We start from the raw sequence: 23302 nt of genomic DNA on the forward strand, positions 1-23302 counted from the left end.
GGATAAATGGGGAGGGGGGCTTGGAGGGGAGGGGATGGGCGCCATCTGTTCCAGGCACCCAAAAGGTTCAGAATAGCAATGGAGACTTACCCTTGGATAGCCCCAGGACCAGGCCCGTAGCCAGGATTTTGATTTTTGGGGGGGGGGGCTGGGATTTTGGCTCGGGGAGGGGGGGGGCTGAGTCTGAGTGAGAGAGAATCTATCCTAGCAGACCTTTTGTATAGTTATCCCAATACCCCCATGCATATGGGATATATTGAGCATGGTGATCAGATCATGATATGAATAAACATAACAGTTTTAATAATAAATGTAAGGCCTTATCGCGGACCACTCTGAGAATTTGGGGGGGGGGACTGAAGCCCCTCAAGGCCCCCCCTCCAGCTACATGCCTGCCCAGGACTACCCAGAAGTGGGTCTCCACAGGTTCAATACCCCATTAGACCTGGACCTTTCAGGGAGGCCCAGATCCAATGGGGTACCAAATTAATTCAGAACAAAACAAGAAAATCTTGGTTTGTTCTGAATTAATGTGTTTTTACTGGAGCCGTTGTTTGGATATGTTCAGTAAAAACTGAGACAGGTCCCAGAGTTTGGGCCTGTCTGAATGGGTTCTCAGTCTCTCATTTTGAATCTTAGATGTTTTACATGTGACCTGCACTTGAATTTGCTTTATTTTCTATGATTACTAAATTAACTTTCTTCACTCCTAAGTATAACATAGACATTTTCAAAATAGACCAAGACAAGCTGTTTCACCAAAAAAAAAAAAAAAAAGGAAGATCTTCCATTTTGGTGGTTCTCTACTGTTCCCTAGTTTTCCAACACAGAGCATGCCTTGTTTGTCTCTATGGTTACATTATCTCAGCCCCAAAGAAAGCCTGTGATTATATTGTTCGTTTTAGGAGTCAACCTAGGATTTAAAACATGTTTGCCAGCATAACAGACAAAGTAAGTCTGAAGGGAATGGAAATGAGTAGTGGAGGTTAAGTTGCTGGTAGTAGATGAGGTATATTTTATGACTTAACTCCATCCCTTGGGAATAAAATGCATGTAGATGAGTACTTGTTACAACAGTCATTATTTATCATTTCAGAATCTAATATACGTTGTTTGTTCAGACCCAGAATGCAGAAGAAAATCTTTCATTCTCTGAAGAGCTGACACCCTGTTGATAGGAACTTCAATAAACAAACACATTTTTTCAATACCTCTATGCAGCTAACATTTGCAAGCAAAGATGGAATTCTTTATAGGATCACTGTTGTACAGGAAATATGACAATCAGATTAAAGGCTTTCAGATGAAAACTTTTTATCAAAATAAAAGCTGAGGCTTCTCCTATTTTATTTCAGACTGTTGATACTAATATGAGTCTATTATTGGGAATAAAGCAAAAAGGGACGCCAACCATAAAACAGTCATTCATTATGTTTTCTCTTTGAATTAAATTTAGCAGATGTATCTAGACTGGCAACCGTATTCACTAAAAGTACCAGCTCCAAACTCTTTGGTTCCGGCCACTCTCCAGGTCAGTGTCAGCCCCTGATTCAACACCTCTGCAATTTGTCCTGGCCCCCCTTTCTCTCTGCGTCAATGCAAGAACAGTTTATTCCGGGCAAAGGCAACAAAAACAAATCATCTGAGAAAGTTCTATTTTGGTAATGCCATATGACTGTAGTCAGTAAGTCAAAAGGGTTTTCAGCACCCAGAACCAAGCATCTGACAAGATGTCTATGACGAAGTCAGCACATGCAGTTGCAGATGTACAACTATCGCCTACACAGCATGTGTGCCGAAGGTTACACCATATGGACCTCTTATATCTGATTTTAGTATGTTTTATTTTGTGCAAAAGAATCCACCTACATTTTTCCAAACCACCTGCTATTACTGTTGCTACTATCAGAACTCCTGACTAAATACAGTAGGCTTATTTATTATGCATACTTGTTAAACATGATTTCAGTTATATGCAAAAAGTTTTAAATAATATTTTTTCTTGAAATTAATTATGGCTTTGGCTTCCAGTGGAAACATACCAAAGAATTAATCAGGATATAGAAATGCCTAGAGAAATATTATCTGTAGGCCACCAATATGTTGGTCAGGATGGGGCAAGTGGAAACATACAAAGAAGCCATCTAAGATATAACCATCTGAATCATATCATCCCAAAAATCCCAACAAAGGAAAGCTCCATGACTAAGGCCCAACATTTCCAACGGAAGTCAGCTTATGAATATACACAAACACACACACAAATAAAATTTAAAGTACTGTAAGCCTAACTATAAAACAATCAGCCACCATGCAGTTAGGCATCCATCTCCATGGATTAACTATCCATGGCTTGAAAATATTCCCTACCACCCAAAACAAAATAAAAAAACAACTCTTGATTTTGTTGTTTAATACAAGGGACACCATTTTACTACACAATTGTATATAATGGGACTTGAGCACCCACGGATTTTGGGGTCCTGGAATCAACCTCCGCAGATAACAGTGGCCCACTGTATATGAAAACAGTGTTATAAAACAGAGAGGGAGAGGTACTAAAACTAAAAATCTAAAAGGGCTCAGAGAAATTACAGGGCAAGACCTGGGTAGAGGGGGATACCTTTTGGGGGGGTTTAAAAATGAGATTTTATTTCTAGAAGCTTAAAGAATTTCCTAAAAATCAGGGGGTGACTCAAACATTATGAAACTTAGGGGCTGACAGTGCTAAATGTGTCCTCCAAGTGTGGCCATTTTCATCCCAATACCCCTAAAAATGATGGAATGGGGAGCTTGGAAAGACCCCCAATTGCTGCCAATGGGCCAGAACTTCCTGGATCAAAAATTGATCTTTTGGTTGCCATAAAGGAATTGGATTTTTGCCTACCTGAATCCAGGAAATTTTCAAAAAACGGTTCAGAGGCTCACCAAATTTGGGACACTGAAAACGGAATGGGGTTTAACCGAATTGCACAGCCCTATGGCAGGGGTTTCCTCTGAGATTGTTTATTCCATTTAAACACTTCTTACAGTGATGCAATTCCCCTTAATATTTAAAGGGAATCTCTCTTATTGTAATCGGAAACCACAGGTTTGTGTTCTAATAACAACAACAATAATAATAACAACAACAACTTTATTTATAACTCACCCTCTCTCCCTGAAGGGACTCAGGACAGCTTACAAAGACAAAACAAAATAAAATAAACAGCAGTAAAAACAATTAAAACAAGCAATTAAAATTCACAAATAGCACATTAATTGTTCTAGTCTCTTCAGCAGCAGAAAATAAGCTCATTCCATTCTGTACATGACATTCCTTCAAATATTTTAAAATTGCCATAATGCCTTAGTTACCTCTAGACTGGACTATTGCAATGCGCTCTACGTGGGGCTGCCTTTGAAGACGGCCCAGAAATTACAACTAGTACAGCGTTCGGTAGCCAGGCTTCTAACCGGAGCAAATTACAGGGCGCGTTCAACGCCTCTGTTTAAGGAGCTTCACTGGCTGCCATTTACTTTCCGGGCCCAATTCAAGGTGCAGGTTATCACCTACAAAGCCCTAAACGGTTTGGAACCCACCTACCTTAGAGACCGCATCTCCCCCTACGAACCCGCACGTTCTCTTCACTCGTCGGGGGAGGCCCTTCTCTCGCTCCCACCACCCTCGCAGTCATGGTTGGTGGGGACGAGAGAGAGGGCCTTCTCCGTCGTGGCCCCCCGGCTTTGGAACTCGCTTCCTAGAGAGATCAGGCAGGCCCCTACCCTCCTCTCCTTCCGTAGGAGCTTAAAAACCTGGCTCTTTCAAAAGGCCTTTGATACTTAATTTGGTGTCGGACTGATCTATCTGCCCATTTTATAATAGCCCCATTCTCGAGGTGTTGCCAATGCTATATTGCACTTTGTCCATTTCAACTGTGAAATTACCTTCCCCATTTCAGCCCATTTTGGCACATGTTGCACTTTGCCTGGGTTCTATGAATTAGTCTCCAGTGTTAATATTGTATGTTTTATGCTGATTTTAACAATTGTTTTTACTGTAATTGATGTTTTTATTGGATAACTGTTTTATTGCTGTGTTTTGATATTTGATTGTTTTATCGGGCAAGGCCCCATGTAAGCCACCCCGAGTCCCTTCAGGGAGATGGGGCTGGGTATAAAAATAAAGTTATTATTATTATTATTATTATTATTATTATTATTATTATTATTTACCAATCTTGTCTTCCTGAAACTAAACTTACCCAACTCCCTTAGTAATTCCTTCAAAGGCTTTGTTTAGAACTTCGATAATCTTGGTTGCCCTTCTCTGGACATGTTTCTATTTGTCAACATCCTCCTTGAACTGTGGTGCCCAGAATTAGACAGACTTTATCAGGTGACCACACATTTCTATGCTATCTCCCTTCTGAAAGATGAAGCTTTGAGAAAGTGATATTTCAAGAGAGAAGGGGAGCTTTGGTTCTAGAGTACAGTACACAGGGAAACTTCTCAGATTGGATGCAAGGATCCTGAGCCAGTGATTCCTCTCTTGCTTTAAAAGCTACAGCACAATGAATCTGTACAAGGTCAGAAAATTGTGTAGAACTATGAGCCTAGCAGAATAGTGGGCATTTACATTTTACATTTAAATTGAAAAAACTAGAAAAGATAATTAGATTGTAATCCACACATTCACTCTATAGATGAAAGTCAAGTAAATATGAACTTTACAATATTCTAACTTTTTGACTAGCTTTATCTTTAACATACATTGTTTCATGACGGAAGCATAGTCAAATAAAAAGAAACTTACCAGAGAGGTACCATTTTAGGTGGCTGTGCTATAAACATGTACATTATGTTATACTTCACTAAACAGGATTCATCATTTTTTGGCTTTTGATTCATAATGAAAATCTATGTCATATAAGACAATGACTATAGAATTCTACCAAGGATAGACTCCCACATGAAGAAATACTTTAGCATGACAGAATCAAAGATTATGATCAAAGATTATGATCTTCCTTCAGCTACCATCCTACTGACAAGCAACACTAAGATAGAGAGATGTGATCATGTTTGCATACATTTCCAAATAACCAAATTGCAAGTGGCACATTGCCAAATGTGGCACATTGCCCAAATGATGCTAAATTGAAGTTTTTTGGCAGGATCTCATTGACAGTTTGTTCTTATTGCTTTGGGGTTCATTAACACAATGCAGTGCGCACACGCACATAAAAATAACAGATGAAGCTATGTCCTTCGGTGATTTTTTTTTTTAAAAAAAAACTTAAAATAAACAGCAATTATAATATTTCTAAAACTTCTGATATTTGTTTTAACAGTTCCAGAAGAAATAAGGACAAACTGTTAATCTTTAGTGAAGTGTTGCTAAGTGATACATAATGCTTAAGTAGCTTTAGAAGGACTGGCACAAGTGTTATATTAATCATATTATGTCAATCACGGGTAACATATGGTATTATAATTATAGCAACCATGTTTACAAAAGCCATGAGCAGGTGCAAGTATTTGAATACCCAATGTTCTCATGACTTCCCCCTAAACGTGCTCTTGCAAACTGTAGTTTATTGAAGGGGTAACAATAATAGTTTTATATAGCTTTTGTTTCAATTCATTGTTTGACAGAAGAAAAATTTGAGTACTTTCTCATTTTTCCCAACAGATTTCTCAATACTGGATAACTAAGCAACACAATAGCAAATGTGATTCAGGAGAACCAAATATAAAAGCAATGTACACTGAGCTAAAATTGCTATTACTGTGAAAAGGACTGCACTGGTTGTTAATCAGTCCTAGGTCTTGAGATTTCATTGAAAATGTCAGCTCATAGCTTCAGTAAAGTGTCAGGCAAGGACAAAGGGCAGGGAAGCAGATTCTTGGTTAAGAAGTACTAGGGAGTGACAGAAAACAAGTAGCGAGTCTAATCATGCCATCGAGACTTATATTTCAAAGTGAAAGATGACACAGGTGGACATGTTCAAAAACTAGGTTTTGTGTTCTTAAGAAATAGAAATAAATTTTAGCTTTCAATGATAGTACTTGGGCTGCAGTACTAAACACACTTAAGTAGGAATAAGGTTTATTAAAAATAATAGAAATGTGTTTGCAGTAAACATGCTTGGACTGTGCTATAAATTAACCATTGAGTTTCTGGAAATAGTTTCATATGAAAATACACAACAACTCTTGTAATGTTGTGAATGTGTTGAAAAATATTGTAGTACTTACCAACACACATAGGAATGGATCCAAATTCAATCATGTTTAGAGTAAGCCATGTGACTCAATGGGGTTTAATTTGGTGATGATTAACTTCTTCCATTGATTCTGCTGGATTTGCTCTAAACAAGACTAAGCCTGAATTTAACCTTTATTACTTAAATGAATTAGCAGAGTCTGTGGATGATGTATTTGTGGCAAGTGGGCATTGTCATGAAGTGGAATCACCACATATATCTATAATTGCTCTTACCTATGGAAAAAGAATACTAAAATAGACTGAAGTAATTGGGATGTGCAAATCTTTGCTGTTTGGTTTAGTTCGGGTTAGCTTTTGCTGTTTTGTCCCATTAGCGAAGAGCCATCAGGGTTGAAAACATAGCCATTTGATGTTGTTTTTCAATTCAAACAAAGAATAAGTAAATATAAGGGATTTTTTTTATCCAAGGAAACCCCTAAATAACTAAAGATGCATGGATAGTGCTGCATCTAGCACTGAAAAACTGTCTGCATGAGAGTGGATTCAAATACAAGACAGATCCAAACTTTCCCTCCCTGCTTTCAAAGCACTCAGAAACTTCATTGGAGGGGCTAGAAAACCTATCAAAGCATATTTTAGTTGGTTCATGAAGGTCAGGGACACAAAATGTGGAGCTGGAAAATACCTAATGAAAATATGGCAAAAGTGTTCATGCTTTCAAACTCTCCAAAATTCCTCACCAAGATGGGTGATAATAAAGTAAAGAAATAAACAATAGAAAGAAGAAAGTCAAAAGATTTAATATGAGCTCATTTTTACACTGCTGTGCATGTTTTTTCCTCTATCAGCTACTCTTTTTGGATCACCTAGACTGGTGATCCCGGTGGATGATCAGTGGCACAGCTGGTTAAACCACTGAGCTGCTGAACTTGCTGACCAAAAGGTCAGTGGTTCGGATCCGGGGAGTGGGGTGAGCTCCCACTGTTAGCCTCAACTTCTGCCAACCTAGCAGTTTGAAAACATGCAAATGTTAGTAGATCTGATGGGAAGGTAATGGCACTTCATGCAGTCATGCCAGCCACATGACATTTCTAAGCCGGCTCTTTGGCTAAGAAATGGAGATAAGCACCAACCCCAAGAGTCGGACACGACTAGACTTAATGTCAGGGGAAACCTTTACCTTTACCTTAGACTGGGGAAAAGAACTCAAAAGGCTGCATACCTTTGATCATTTGGGCATTTTAGTCATTTCTAATAAATGCATTGCTAAATGGCAACTTTCGTTTTGCATACAATTACATGACAGATTATGGCAAGCATGTTGGAGAAATGGATGATAGAATAATTTCTCAGATATATTTTCCATTGAAGGCTGACTTTCTAAAGACCTAAACTAACTCATAAAAACCATTTAGTAGCGAATATTATATCTTTCAGTCCTCAAAATAAATGTGTTGAATGTATAGTGAATTGCCTCTTTCTCTGTCTTGAATGAAACTGACCAGAAGTCCAATCTTGCATTTACATGTAAATGTGAATTCTCGGGAAGAAATCTGAAAGCCTCCAAACATTGGAAGAGCAACAAACACTAATAATAAAGTACCTCATGTGTTTTTGTTAACAATATGAGGTTTTTCCCTTGAGGCAAAGATAACAAGCGGACAATTTTGCAAAGGGTAACTAAGCACATAGGGCAGAGAAGATAAGAAGAAAAATTAATATTAGAGAAAATAAAATCCTAGGTTAAGTGAGGGAGCTGGTGATAATTACAAACAGCTTATCTTGCACACTACGGTGAGACCATTAGAAGGGTTTACCCAATTAAGCAGTAATATTTTGTACCCCAGAAGGAGCACAGCTGGCCAACAATATTTTTAGCATGTGTAATATTTCGCTTTGTTCAGAATTATGATGAACTGCAGTAAAATGCACAGTGCATATTGTCATTAGCATATGCTAGATGTGTTCTCCCCTTTCCAGCAAATTCAGATCAACAAAGGAATCTTTCAGTAAGCTGCAAGCTGTTTGATTCAAGTCCCAAATTGTTAAACATTAGATTTTATTCTACTGCAAATTTCCCAAAAAGAAATATTTTTTTCCTCTCCACTGAATATATTTCTTTGTATACAGAATGCCTGTAGCAAATCCTCCCTCTCGCTGATGCACATAGATACCTTGGATAGGGCCATATATTTTGGTATCTTCAGTGTGTAGTCTTTCCCTGGGAAACTGAGTCATGGCTTGAGATGTGTTAGCAGACAATTTATCCTATCTCTTCCATATGTCCAAGAAGTGCTGCCAAGGTCAATTTGAGCCCATTCTTGTCTTTGATTATATAAGAAATCCTTAGTTGTTTCATTTTGAAACTTATGGAGTTATTTCAAAATAACAGCAGTTGCCTCTCCTTCTCTCTCGCTCTCACTCTCTCTCTCTCTCTCTCTCTCTCTCTCACACACACACACACACACACATATCTCTATTCAGAGTTGCCAGAGTAAAAACTGGAAAGATCTCCTGTACTTTCAAAGTCTGCATAGAAGCAGCTGTTGCTTGTTGGGTGTGACAAGCAAAAGCTTCTGAAATCCCTGCTTCTGTACAACTATTATAGGCTCAGACATTTTCCCCAATTTTGAATCTGATAATCCTATTATATTATTGCAGCATGTGTATATTTGGCATAAACATTGCAATGACATTGAAAATATATTTGGAAAGAAGCATCAATATTACTTTTTCTTAAATTTGGCTTTTCTCAGTTGGTTTGATTCCACAAGCAACATCTAACCAGGCATTAGATGGGAATAATATTTGCTATATCAAAACAGACTCAGACCCCTTCTACACAGCCCTACATCCCAGGATTTGATCCCATATTATCTGATTTAAACTGGATTATATGAGTCTCCACTGCCAGATAATCTGGGATAAGAAGATAATCTGGGATCAGATTCTGGGATATAGAGACAGTGTGGAAGGGGCTTCATATATTTGTTTGAGAAGATTGGATATGCTTGATGCCTTAATGGCCACACTTGCTGATTTTTGGCTACTTAAAGCTCCAGAAAGTTACACTCATATGGCCATGGCTGCCATTTTGAGTTGCTGGAAATAATGTCATTTCACTTATGGTCACCTTTTGGCTGTTTGTGGAAGTTACTGCTGTTTTGGACTGGGGGCTTATGAGTCTTTGAGAACTGCACTGGACAATCTCCCTCTCCAACCAGGATGTAACTATTCCTGACCTTGCTGTAGGAGGAGGTCATGAAATTCTAGAAGTATTGGAGAAAAATTTGGTGACTTCTGGCTAGCCTTATTGATGCAATATATCTGCTGCTTTACAAATAGAACACCCCCTAAAATTTTGAGAATTTCTTTTACCCATGAGAAGTTCACAATAATCTTCCCACTCTATATAATCTGAGAACTGTAGTAGATGCAATGCATGTCATGTTTTTAAAATTCTCCTTAGATGATTACGTTATCATGGCCTAAATCCACTAAGGAGTTTCAAATACACAAATGTTGAACTGAGGTAAGAAAGAGTTTGAAACTCAAAGCATTTGAACAGTAAAAGAATCACTCAATCTGCTGAACTAGCCACAGTCATAACTTTAGTGGAATGCCTTTTGAGGCTAGCCCATATAAAGTAGTGTATAGCAGTACAGCCTAGGATTTATTGAAATATGTCACCAAAATGATATCTTGCCTTTGAAAAATGGACAGCATTCGCACATCAAACAAATTTGAACAAAGGTACTTCCAGCCATTACCTTTATACTTACAAACTCCAGGTATGCCTTTCATAACAACCTTAATTGGGCAGTAATTCAATCTCAATAGTCCTATCCCATTGTCAACTTACTTTTTGACCAGGAACATTTGTGTCAGGATGAAAGCCTTTGCTCTCAGACAACACTTGAAAAATTCAAGGTTTGGGCCATTTTTTGGGAAAGAGAAGGAAAGAAAAGATGGGACAAGGGATCAATTCATATGTGAATAGCATTGAGACAACCCTGCATTATCTTCCCGGTGATTTAATTTCGACATTAATCAATGTAGAGGACAAGATGGAATCTTGTGAATAAAAGGAATTTGAAAGCATAGTAGAGATTTTCAGTATATTCAGACTGGAAGGAAATAATGCCAAAGTGTGGCTGTCAAGCAGACTCCAGGATGGTAAAGAAATAGATCTGTGGAACACTCAACTCAACTGTTGTGGTCCATTTTGGAGGACATTCATCTGAAATTTGCATGACCTCTAGTTAAATGGAAGTAGTTATGCTAGCTAATTAGGCAAGGAAGTCACTTCTGATGAATTATTCAATGCTCTTTGCTTAATAACCAAGTCTGACTTTTTTTAGACCACAGTATGTCTTTATGGAGGCATTTTCCTACTCATGGCCATTTTTAAACAGTGGCAGTTTGGACCAGTATCTTATCATCTTAGTTTGTGAGGAAATGGTCTTAAAATACATCCTTCCCAGAATTCATTCTAAATCGGTTTTTGGCACACCGCTGAAAATTACTCATGTTGAATCCTGTACATAGTGCTAGAGTGCTCACCAATAAGGCTGGAGGTTAATTCTTTTTGGTCTCATTGTGCTTTTTAAATAATATTTTACACTTACATAATTATTTTAGTGTTCAAAGTGCTTCATGTGACAAATCTGCTTACCATCCCTACAATGACAATGGAGCTAAGTCAACATTATTATCTACCATGTTCCAGTTGAGGGGTCTCAAGCTAAAAAAGAAGGGGGATTGTCCAAGGGCTCATCTCTGGTGAGTTCATTGCAAAGTTGAAATCTGTATTGTTGACTTCTGATACTTATTATGCATTTATTAGAAATACAACTAGAGATCCCCAAACCCAAATCTATCCATTTATCTAGGTTGGGCAAAGTATACCCCTCCAGAGCAATTTTTGTGATATCCCAATGCCCTCAAAGGTTCCAAAATTGCCCAAAGGTCCCCCAAACACCCTTTGAAGATACATACAAACTTTTCTCACATTTTAGTTTTCAGACGTACGCTACTGTAGTGCTGATGTGCATTTCTTCTGGAAATGGGAGGAAATTCCCCACAAAGTAGTTTGAGACTAGGAGTCTTCTCACATGCACAGCTGGAATTGCCGTGGATCGTGGCAGACCAATGTGATTTTGGCGACACCTGCTCAGAGGGCTTGGTGATCTGTCACCCTGCACCCCACACCATCTTGGCTTCCCCCCTACCTCATCAGATGGTGAAAGTGTCCACCAGCTGGTTTGCCACATTGAGGGCAATGCAACATAGGAAGCCTCCTGTATTGCCGCTACTGGCTTTTTTCAGCAACGACTCCAGTTTCACAGCAGTTTTGTCACAGAGCCACCCCAGAAGTATTTCTGCAGTGTGTCATGGGTGCTGCCGTGGAACTGGAGTTGCTGCTGAAATTTGCCCAGTGTGAAGAGGTCCCAGGTTCCATGTTTACTGTAATGAACTTACTGACTTCAAACCAGTTCCAGACATGTCAATGTAATCACTTGCACAGCAAAACCAGTTTCTCTCAAACCAGTTCAAGTTCCAAGCTGTAGTAAATAATCAATGTAGACGGACCCTTAGAGGGTTCATGTGCCCCTAACCCAAGTAAATGTGGGGGGCTACTGTAATCAAAACCACAATAGTTAAACTCACTAACTGCATGTGATAAAATGTGGGACTGACTGTATGAGATAAAAAAATCATTCAGATATCCAGGTGTCAGCATTAGTTGCTTAAATCTCAGAAACGAACTGGAAACTGATATGTGATTCAGTGTCTTATAACACCTGATTTAGTTACAAATTGCTGTTGGCTTTTCTCTAACGTTTTTGAGTTCTCTTGAAAGAAGGATTTATTACTTCATGTCTAGTCCAAATTGGCACTTTGTGGCTCCATGTCCATGTAGCAATACTTTTAGTATTTTAGTTTTAATCTAAATTTTAATGAGACTATCCAAGATACTGAAAGATGCCCCTCAAATAGATTCAGTAAGCTCAATAGTTTTTTTTTTCTCAACAAAATGGATTCATTGCCTCTGGAAAATGGAAGATATCAACTGCCAATGTTTAATCCTTAAATTCTTCTTGGTTAGTGTTTCCAGGTATAATTATGTAACTGCTATAAAACATGTAGCCAATAGTTTTTTTTTCAGAAAGCCTGTGCTAAAATAAAAGTAAGGCAGTCACTTCACTTTGAATACATTCAGTTCTATGACAATATTTTTTATGTTTTAGTAATATTAAACAATGAGTTGAATACCACTCACATGAAAACTACAGCATTAAAATTAAGCTGAAAAGGTCACAGAATCAGCATGTTTCCTAAGGGACAGAAAAAATAACCACAAAAATGATTAACAAGTATTCCATATTACTTATTTTAGAGGCTGAGGCTGGTGTCCCAATTATGTAAAAATGTTCCATTAATCCCAGAGTTCCGCTCATTTATTTTGAAAATATAATAGTAGAGCTTTTATAACCAGGTAAAGAAAACGCCTTGCATCTTTTTCAGCAAACAATATGATTTATGGTGTTACCTGAACTTTAAAAACATTATGTCTTGAATTTCAGCTCTCTGTTTGACCTTAAAAATTTATTAACTTTTCAAAAGATTTGTTTTTAATCAGAATTGAATTCTTCCCCATAAAGGTTACAGTATCATGCAAAGTAGCCTAGTACACTTGTCTTTCTGGCTATTTCTTATCCTTCAGGGGTCGTGCGAAGAGAAAGGAGCTAAGTCATATAGCCAACCAGATTTTTAAAATCAGCTATGCTTTGACTTGGAAGCCCCCTTCAAACTGATAAGAGGAAAAAAAATCTATTGGGGATTTTCTGAAAAATTGGGAAAAGGGGAAGGAAGGTACTAAATGTGGGGTTAGAGAATTGAAATTTAAAATGGTTAAGACATAGAAGTGTGATTTAACATGAAAATGGGAGAAGTAGGATTTAGTGTCAGATACCACTGATGGGAAAACTGAAAGTCAACTTTTAAGTCATTTTTCCCTTCTATCTTTCTTTGTTTGGTAATCATTTTATTTTGTATTTGTTCTTTGGGTTTGAATAATTTGTTGTTTAGTAACGGTTGGTGGTGTGTTTTTGTACTATGTATATTCTTTTCATTATTGTTTGTAGGTACTATTCTGATTAAAATAAAGAAAGCCCTTTCAGATCCAAAGTTGGATTGTGTATACCTCAAATATTCTTGCTTCAGAATAAATCTGAGGAATTAAGTGGCTCTTAGGAACAGGATCTGCTCAGGATATCAGCGAAATACACACATGACATTTGTCAGCTGAAATACCAGCTACAAGATAGGGATATATTTGCTCTACTGTCTGCTGCCTTGTGATATGCCTCTAAATCCAAGCAGGTGCAAGCTAAGCCTTTTCCACTCCACCTAATGGCAAGTACATCGCCAACATGATGATTTCCCAGTGCGCCTTCATCTCAAGTTTCTTAAATTGGAACATGGAATTTGGAACATTGCAGATAACCAATCCATGGCCCTTAGCACAGTAATGAAGGGTTCTGTGTAAATCACAAAGTCTTGGCAAGTACAGATTTTTGTGTTTGAGAGATAAAAGCTGTACCTGCTGAGATTTCTTATCAATAAAAGCCCTCGTGTGCAGGACAACAGCAACAGTGCAAGATAGGAAGAGAATTGTGGGACAACTTCAGAAGCCACATCTACCACATGGAGTTGTGTCACAATAGAATACTGCAGTAGTTCATCAGAATACTAACTTTAATTAGTTTATATAGTATAACTATGCAGCAGATATAGGTGACCATAGTGGGAGAAGGTCTACAGAAGGTCTATTGCCCTACAACAGACCTTCTGTAGGCTCCATTAACTCACAAAACATGGGAGATCAGATGAAAAACAAAAACGTAAATGGCACTCCATTTTTGATTGTTATGTTTGAGGGCTAATAGGTTTTTATAAAGTTTTTGTGTTCAATGACCACTCTAAGAGAACTCCAGAGAACAAGCAACTGACCTCCTGCCCTCCTTTTATTAGCTTTTAACAGGAGAAGCTTCAGAAGAGTCTTTGGCTAACTGCAGGCCACAAAGACGGCTTGCTAAATGGAGCCCATGGGTGCATAGTACTCACTCCATAGTATAGTAATTGGTCACAGCTGCTTTAGCTATTATTATAATACATATTTTAAAAAGTCACTCTCTACCTAACTGTCTCTCAGGTGTAACTGGCATAAAACATACCGTGTCTATGTCCACTGAGAAAACATCATCCTTGTTGTTAAGCCAAGAGTGCAAAGCTTCAGGAATGGGAAATCAACACAAAAACACTTGTTCAGAAACATATTCTTCTTTCCTATCAACAATTCACATTCTACAAATAAGGAAAGCAAATCAAATATCTAAGCTCTTGGGTGCATCCCGAATCTTAGTAGGACTTACATCATGTTAAGCATGTATAAGATTGCAGGATAAAGCTTTGTATTGAATTGCATCCCTATGCCACTTTAATAATTCATTTATAAAATCATCATTCATGGAAAAACTAACACTCTAACTCATCTTGCATTTCTGAAGTATATGTTGTTCCAGTGAAGAAACCATTGTGTATATATTTCAGTCAGTGCCTTGAGATTTTCCTTTCTTGTTATATATATTCTTACAAAATAATAATGCCTGAAATTTTCTACACTCTACCTTTTTCCACTAGAATTTCTATATGATGTGTGCTACATATATCAGGCCTTTTCTATAACAATTTTTGGGGATTTTTAAATGTGTCTGTCCTAGGAAAAGAGCATTGCCTATATCTTTTTACATTGGGCAGAACAGCACCATGTTCTTCTTAACTTCATCTCTTGGAAGTGCCTTGCCACCAATTCTACATATAATAAATGCATGCTGCAGACTTAAATTAGACACCCTAAGTAAGTAATGCATACTGCATGTCATTCATTCTTTAATAAGTGATATTCAGAGTTTACAAAACTCACAAGCTTGTGCTATCCACTTTAAATCAATCATATGTGAATTTAAGTTTTTTTCTTTTTAAACTCTAGCAAAGAGTGTGTGCCTTTTATAGATAACATTTCCTCAAAATTTATAAATCATATTTCTTTTCTGTATTGATATAAAGCTGAAATGTTAAATAATTCCCTTACTTTATTACTCTGCCACACCACACTGACAGAAATCTCATCTTGCTTATCTATTCATCTTGCACTATTCCTCAGACCATGTTTTCTTCCTTCCTGTTCTTTACGGTGTTTCTATCAAACACCAACTTCCTGGAGGCTTTAGCTGACCCAATGTTTGATATAGTGTTTGCTACTGCAAATTTGATTATGAGGTGTCTTCAGGAGGCTGATGGAACAAACATAGAGTTGGCCCTCCATATCAACAGGTTCTGCATCCATGGAGTCAACCAAGCACAGCTCGGAAAAAGAATAAAGCACACAGAAAATGCGATTTTGTTATGTGCCAAGCATTATGTTGATATGGAGACATGCCCTGCTGTAACCTGCTTCTATTTCAGATACTAGGCTCCCTGCTATAATCCATTGATTTGTGTGCCATTTTAAATAAGGAACAACATTTTACTACAACATTGTATATAATGGAACCTGAGCATCCACAAATATTATCCACAGAGAGTCTAGACCAAAACCTGGTGGATACTGAAGGCACACTCTATGTTACTGAGAAGCTCTTATCACAATAGAAACTTTCAAAGCAACTACTACCGTGTTGATCAATGCTCTGCTGATGAGATCCAAAAGTGCCTTTCAGATATTATTTGCAGAACAATTTGGCTTTCACACAGTCTTATGATGAGTTGTGTTAAAACAATCAGAAGGAAGACTTCAGTCACAGCTCCTCACACCACAGGTTGCTTGATAGGAAGGGACTGGTAACATCTTCAAACAGTGCCCTGGTACCCAGCAGAACAGACTTCCACGGCACAGTGTGGTTGTTGTCTGTTAAGATAAGTTTGAGGAGCTTGATCAGGAAACAACACATTGATTACATATTCATAACTTTATCTGAGATGTTGGATCTTAGCTAGCATCTCAGATATATTTATGTATGCAAAAAGCCCATGTGCACATTTAGCACAAAAGAAGTCCTGAACTGAAAAAACTCTTGAAACACTATTCTTGCTGTGAGAAAAAAGACATACAAAATTACACATTGCTTCCTTCAAGAATGGCATTAGCAAAAAAAATGATATCCTTAACTTCAACATAAAAAACAGCATTCTAGAATTGGCCACTAAGAATAATGTTGTCCTTTCTTTCTTCATTTTTAAATAGGTTCCTTTTGTGTCTTGAATACTGTATCATAACTGGGCTGGCCACATTACCAACTTTCCATTAGACAATTCTTTATTTATACTACACATAGAATCTGATCTAAATCTGCTTTACTGATAAAGAACCATCAAAATGTAAGTTGAGGCCTTGAAGTTGCCCACCAGTACTTAACACATAAGCCATCTGCTTTCCGTGTTCTTTATATGGTAAAATCTACAAAATTTCCATTTCTATTATTGGAATTATTTGTATCTTTGCAAACTCTGTACACTTGGCGTATGCAAATGTTATGCAGATTTGTCTCTTCCATTTTGGTGATGCCCAAATGGCATCAGTTGTCACCAGGTTAGATATTTAACCAGAAACATATGCTTGTGCTTTACATTTCAACTTTTCTACTCCTGTTAAACAGCTGTTGTCCTTTCAGTCCAAAGCTGGCTGCATTTCAGTAACATATATGAATCAAATCCTGTGAGAAGTCCTCTCTCTCTTACATACTTGTCAAAACCAGAGAAGAATCAACAGGCATATTTGATGAGTCAACCTACATTTCAGAAGAACAAGATGAAACCACTGACAGAAATGAAAGCTGCAGTGATATTATAAATAGTTTCCCTTTTATCCATACAGTGGTTTATAACTAGGTTTTGCTTTGCTATTCCACGAACTAAACAGGGGAAAGTTAAACCATCTTGAACTATGCCAATGCTATAAGCTAATTAACAGTCAACTTATTTGAGCTGCAGACAACTGTTGTGTTTTAAGTATAACTATTAATTATAATGTTAGCAGAATATTTGTAAGCACTTCAAAATTAACCTCTATATCCTCAGGAGTTTTCATTTTATTTAAGAGTCACTTGGACTCTCATAGAGAACCTAATTAGTCTATGAACGATAAGAATAGAAGAAACACAAATTAGTTCTTTGTTTACTGCTACATGGCAGTACCATATAATTTGTATTGTAATTAAAATGTGCAGCATATTGTCAAGGATAACAAGCAACATTTTAGGTGCTGACAAGGAAGAAAATGGGTGGTGCTATTCTTTAGTGAAGTGGCCAATGAAGGATGTGGCATTCCAGAAAATTGACATCTGTCCATTTCTTAGAATTGATTGAGTTTCACGTAATTGAGGACTGTTATCACATGAAGTGCTACTACATAGCAGTTGTGTGATCATAGATACTGGATATATACTGGGATGAACACATTTGTTAGCACACTATTCCGCTGCGCAATTGTGCCAAACTGCCAATCCATGATCCCACAATTGTATTTCCAATACCCTTGTAACCCTGCCTTCCCGGACTTCCACTGTATTGTAATTTTTTAAAGCAATTTCAGTGTTTCACTAATGCTTACCATTAAAAAGTCAATTATAACTGGAATCATTCAGAAATATCCAAATAATGAGGGGAAGAGGAAAATCCTGCCCCCTGGTGTCACTTTATTGTTAATATGCCAGCAGAAAAGAAGAATGGACCAATCGCAAGGTAGACAAGGGAAGTGTTGTGAGATTACAAGCTATTGACAAGTTCTCCTCATCAATAGTGGGGAGTGAGTTAATCATGGAGAGGAGACATACCGGCAAAACGGGTTCAGGTGTTGTGGCCAGTTCTGACAGCGAGGAAGAGGGACTCTGAGTCACATACATAGGAGCAGCAGCAGCACCTTCACCTAGACAGTGAAGAACCCACCACTTCTTGGGCTACAGGTCAGGATCAGGTGCAGGCCCCTGAGCTGGAAGGCAAGGAGTTAAGCATTCCAATCTGGTTACAGCTGTGGAGAGGAAAAATACAAGTTTGTAGGTCCAGCCATTTGGAAGAGAAAGGGGCTGACAATTGGAAACAGCTGCGAACCAGCATAACTATTTGGGGTTTTGAGCAGTTGCTGGCAGCTGTGTCTTTGATGGAGCTGTGGCCTTGAATCCTTGTGTGATTCTTTGGAATCTATGTCAGGCACTGAATCTAAGATTTTGGCTTTGGATTTCAGATGATACGTTGGACTGTGTTTTTAGGTTATTTGACCCTGGACTGATTCTGGATTATTCTTGTGTTACTTGCTGATTTTCTGCCAACCTAGCAGTTCGAAAACATGCAAATGTGAGTAGATAAATAGGTAGCGCTCCAGTGGAAAGGTAACGGAGCTCCATGCAGTCATGCCGGCCACATGACCTTGGAGGTGTCTTTGGCTTAGAAATGGAGATGAGCACCAACCCCCAGAGTCGAACACGACTGGACTTAACGTCAGGAGAAACCTTTACCTACTTGCTGATTGCTGCAGAGACAATCTTGGGAAAAACCTGACATATAACATCATGTGATCATGCTTCAATGCCAGTTTACCTCCCCCATATGATAAAGTACTGAATCACTGGAAATTGAAGCTATTCTTGAAAGACATCCTGACTCTATCCCACTTTTCTCCTGAGTCGGGACTCAAAGTGGCGGACAGCATATAAAAGCAAGAAGACATGACCTACAATAAAATGAACAACAAATGAACAATTTAGTGCTGATTAGTTCACTCAGGAGCCTCCGGTGGCATAGTGGACTAAAGCCTCATGGCTTGAAGGTTGGGTTGCTGACCCAAAGGCTGCCAGGTTCGAATCCCACCAGGGGAGAGTACGGATGAGCTCCCTTTATCAGCTCCAGCTCCATGCTGGGGACATGAGAGAAGCCTCCCACAAGGATAGTAAAACATCAAAACATCCGAGCGTCCCCTGGGCAACGTCCTTGCAGACGGCCAACTCTCTCACTCCAGAAGCAACTCAAGTTGCTCCTGACACGGAAAAAAAAATTAGTTCACTCGTATGTATTTCATACTAGACTTCCTTAAGCCAGCAGACTGTAGGTGTTCTGTTGGTCAGTCCTGCATCAGTGAAAGACTTATTTTCATTTTGATTGTAACTGAGGATGCCTCTACACTGTCCAAAATGTGGAATGAACTGCTAGTAAAATTGTAGCTTTTTGAGGTCACACACAGAAGCATATCTCTACTTCATTGGAGGCGAGAGGGTGGTCATATTGGGTAGCCATGCCAACATCAGATCATCATGATTAGGCTTGGATATTACCACCTTTCTCTCCCTGACTCCCCTTTTGCCCCCAAAATATAAAAAATGTCTCCTTACCATTGAAGGAGTCTGCTCTATTACTGTATCATGCTCAATAATGATCAATGGAGCTTTAGAGAGGGCACCCTCTCCCCAAGCTTTGTCACATCATTACTTGCAACAGTAAGGAAACAGGAGGCAGGGAGGGAAGGGTGGCCCTACAAAGACAAGTATCCACTGTAGTATCTATTCTTTAAGTTGTTTTTCTGAGGTTTTTTTTATATGGATCGTATAGGGAACATATATAGTGGCTACATGTTATTGCTCAGGTGACTGTAAAGTAATGTAGTTGCTGTTACTCCTGAATCACATTTAAAGGAAGACTTTCAATCTTTACAAGAAACAGTCATAACAGTCAAAAGAATAGACTATAATTCACCTGATGAAGACTCTTTTGAGTTGAAACCGGTTGTGGTTTTGGAGTCTACTATCCATAGTAAAGAAATAAGAACAATTATATATAAGAAGATTAGTCAATTTTTGTATCTGGAACAATTAAAGAACTAAAGAACAATTACTGTTATGAGAAGAGGAGTCAATTCATCTTTCAAGAGAAAAATATTTCTACTGTGAATGTAACAGTCCTTTGTTTGATTGTATAGCAATGCTTTTTGTATCTGTATTCATATTGATGCATTGAACTAAATATAGGTTTAATAGCATCTAAAACAATTTCTGTATTACTGTCCCAGGTGTCTGCCTGGGATGCCTCCATAGCTGAAAAGATTCAGATCTTTGCGAGTTTTTTTTAACCTGGCTATAAGCCACATTAAAAGATGTACCCCAGTTTACTATGCATTTTTTCTAGGTGACTGATACATAATGTAAATGATATTTAGCAAAATAAAAACACACTTGCAAGCCGTACACAGAACTAGTCAACAAATGGTTCAAGGGTGTTTTTGCTGAAACATGCACCCTATTTTACATGAATAACTGAAATCCTATATACAAATGAGGGACAGTTGCTGTATCACAATTGCCTCAGAACCCTCTGATGCACCATTAAGGGTTAGTGAACAATGTCAAAGAAGAATTGAGAATGTCTCATTGCAATTTGTTTTAGTTAAAGTGCTTTTTTTACTATCATGCCTTCTGAAGTAGGCTTCCACTGCAGAATTGCCATCCAGCTGGAGCCATTTGTACATATTTCCATCTATTCAGAATTGCTTTCACAATATTTTCATTATTCTTTCCTCCCCTACTGAATGTTTCTAATTTTACTTGTTAAATTAGGAATAAAACTAATTGCATAGTGGGAAGGGAGCAAAGAACTGATGGTGCAATTGGAAATAATTTCTGTTCCATTTTCAAAATATCTTCAGAAAGATCTGTTCTTTAACTGGGCCACTGGAGAGGTTAATTAAAACTTTGTAGATTAATTAAGCAAATTTTATCCATTTTGTAGCAATTTGCTAATTCTTATTTAGTTCCATTTTATCACTCCAACTAATGTTCTGTATCTATAAAGGCAATAGCCATTTTAAAAATGCTCCCAAGACTGAACAATAATGAGGCAAAAATACAGAATAAAAAGAAAAGCATGTGGCTTTTTATGTTATCCTTTGCCAATCCTTTCCTTCTTTCTGTGGCTGTTATATCATTCTACTGGATGGGCAAAAGGGGACTTTATATATATTCATTTGTAACATCCCAAAAGAGCAAATATGAAAGTGTGCCCTGGGGGAAGTGGAAGGGAGCCTGCCCATTGTTTTTTTCCATTGTTTTGCTATTGAGAAATGTGTGATATAATAGTGAATTGCTGTAATCATTTGGAAAAAAACAAACTGAATAAAAACCATTGTCAACCCTCTCTCCACCTACACAGAGGGTTTTGAAGAGAGTATAAACAAGCTTAGTTTTCTTTGCAAAGCACATAAAACTAACACTGCTTAGGAAAGAGATAATATATACACTCAGCACTCCACATTAGAGGCACATGACCCCCATGAAAGTGAAAAAAACACAAATAAAGAAATTGTTTTTAAAAAAACAGATAATTTCGCTCTAGAATTTTCTAAGCCTTCCAACACAACTATACTGTAGTCGGCATCCATTGGAAACTGTTCTTAGGATCACATCAGGGGGCCTAGAGCAGGCATGGGCAAACTTTGGCCCTCCAATTGTTTTGGAATTCAATTCCTATAATTTCTAACAGCTGGTAGGCTGCTAGAAATTGTGGGCGTTGAAATCCAAAACACCTGGAGCGCCGAGGTTTGCCCATGCTTGACCTAGAGCATAGCTTTCTAAACTATGTGTCACAACACATTAGTGTGTTGGCTGCAGTATATAGGTGCACTGTGCAAAATAATAGAAACCTCTGAGTCTTTCTGAAATAAGCAATAATAATTTGCATGTATTTTTATGCAGAAAAGGTATGTTATTATTTTATAAATCATATATTTTAAAAAATCTAAATGAAAGGTTTTCATAAGATATATTGTGTCCCCATACATTTTGTTATGTCAATTTATGTATGTGTCTGCATCTCTTATAAGGGATTGGTTTAAGGTTCATTTGGCTAGTAAAACTGAATTACTATGTCACAAAATGATGAATGTCTCAGAAGTGTATCACCAACATGAAATGTTTGAAAAGCTCTGGCCTAGAGAGTCCTAGGAATGGGTCATCTCTAAAAATTTCTGTTCTCCTGCATGATTGCAGTAATTTGATGATAAGAGTCACACTAAAGGACCTAGAGATTCCTAAAGCAAACATTTTAAAATCAATCTATGAATGATGAAATCCACAAAATGGAATATGTGGAGGGACAACTATACAGAGAGTTCCTGACTAAAAAACATCCACATTACAAACAATTCATAGTTAAGAACGGGGGTGAGACAACAGGAAGTGGAAGAAATCTACCCCTAGGAAGGGAAATTCACTCCTCAAAGGATTATCATGGTGAAAAGGTGTATCCATTGAAACTTTATCATCTTATTTTTGCAACAAGCCAATTTATTTCAAAATCTAGTTATCAAAGGAACAGAAAATGAGGTAAAATCTTCTGAACAGGGGCACAGACAGCAAAACAAACACCACGGGGTGTTAACCCTTCCTCATGCTAGCCAAAGCATGTGTGTGTGTCTATGTGTGTGTATATATAACTCTGGCTGAGGTTACATTTTTAAAATGTACTTGTTCCAACTTAGATACAAATTCAACTTAAGAACAAACCTACAAACCCTTTCTTGTTTGTATCTTGGGGACTACCTGTATAATAAAACTCTGTGCCCTGTTGTAGTGATTTCAGATTGGACTGTGATTAAGGATGAACTTGGTGGGCATCTGCTAAACCAGATCAGCCAGGACAGAAAAACAAGCTCTCCAGGTTGAAGGCAAAGCCACAGAGATTAATTACAATTCTGCCAAAAAGGATGCAAGTACAAGCAATGTGCTTAAAAAGCTACAAGCATAAACTCACAAAGAAATACATTATATTTTATACAGTTCTGACAGCTATTCAGACTTCCCTCTCCTTTCCCTGATTGGCTGAGAAAGAGGCAGGCTAGCATCCACATCTGAATTCCCATGGCGGGAAGAATGACAGATGCAAGGCTCTAAAGGTAGTGATTTCCAACAATCAAGGGCTTGGCTGTCAGCATAGAAAGTTAATAAATTCATCTACTAAGTCTCCTCTTCCACGAGAGCACCAGATTCT

This window comes from Anolis carolinensis, chromosome 5 (genome assembly GCF_035594765.1).
Source record: "Anolis carolinensis isolate JA03-04 chromosome 5, rAnoCar3.1.pri, whole genome shotgun sequence".
In the NCBI taxonomy this organism is placed as follows: domain Eukaryota; kingdom Metazoa; phylum Chordata; class Lepidosauria; order Squamata; family Dactyloidae; genus Anolis; species Anolis carolinensis.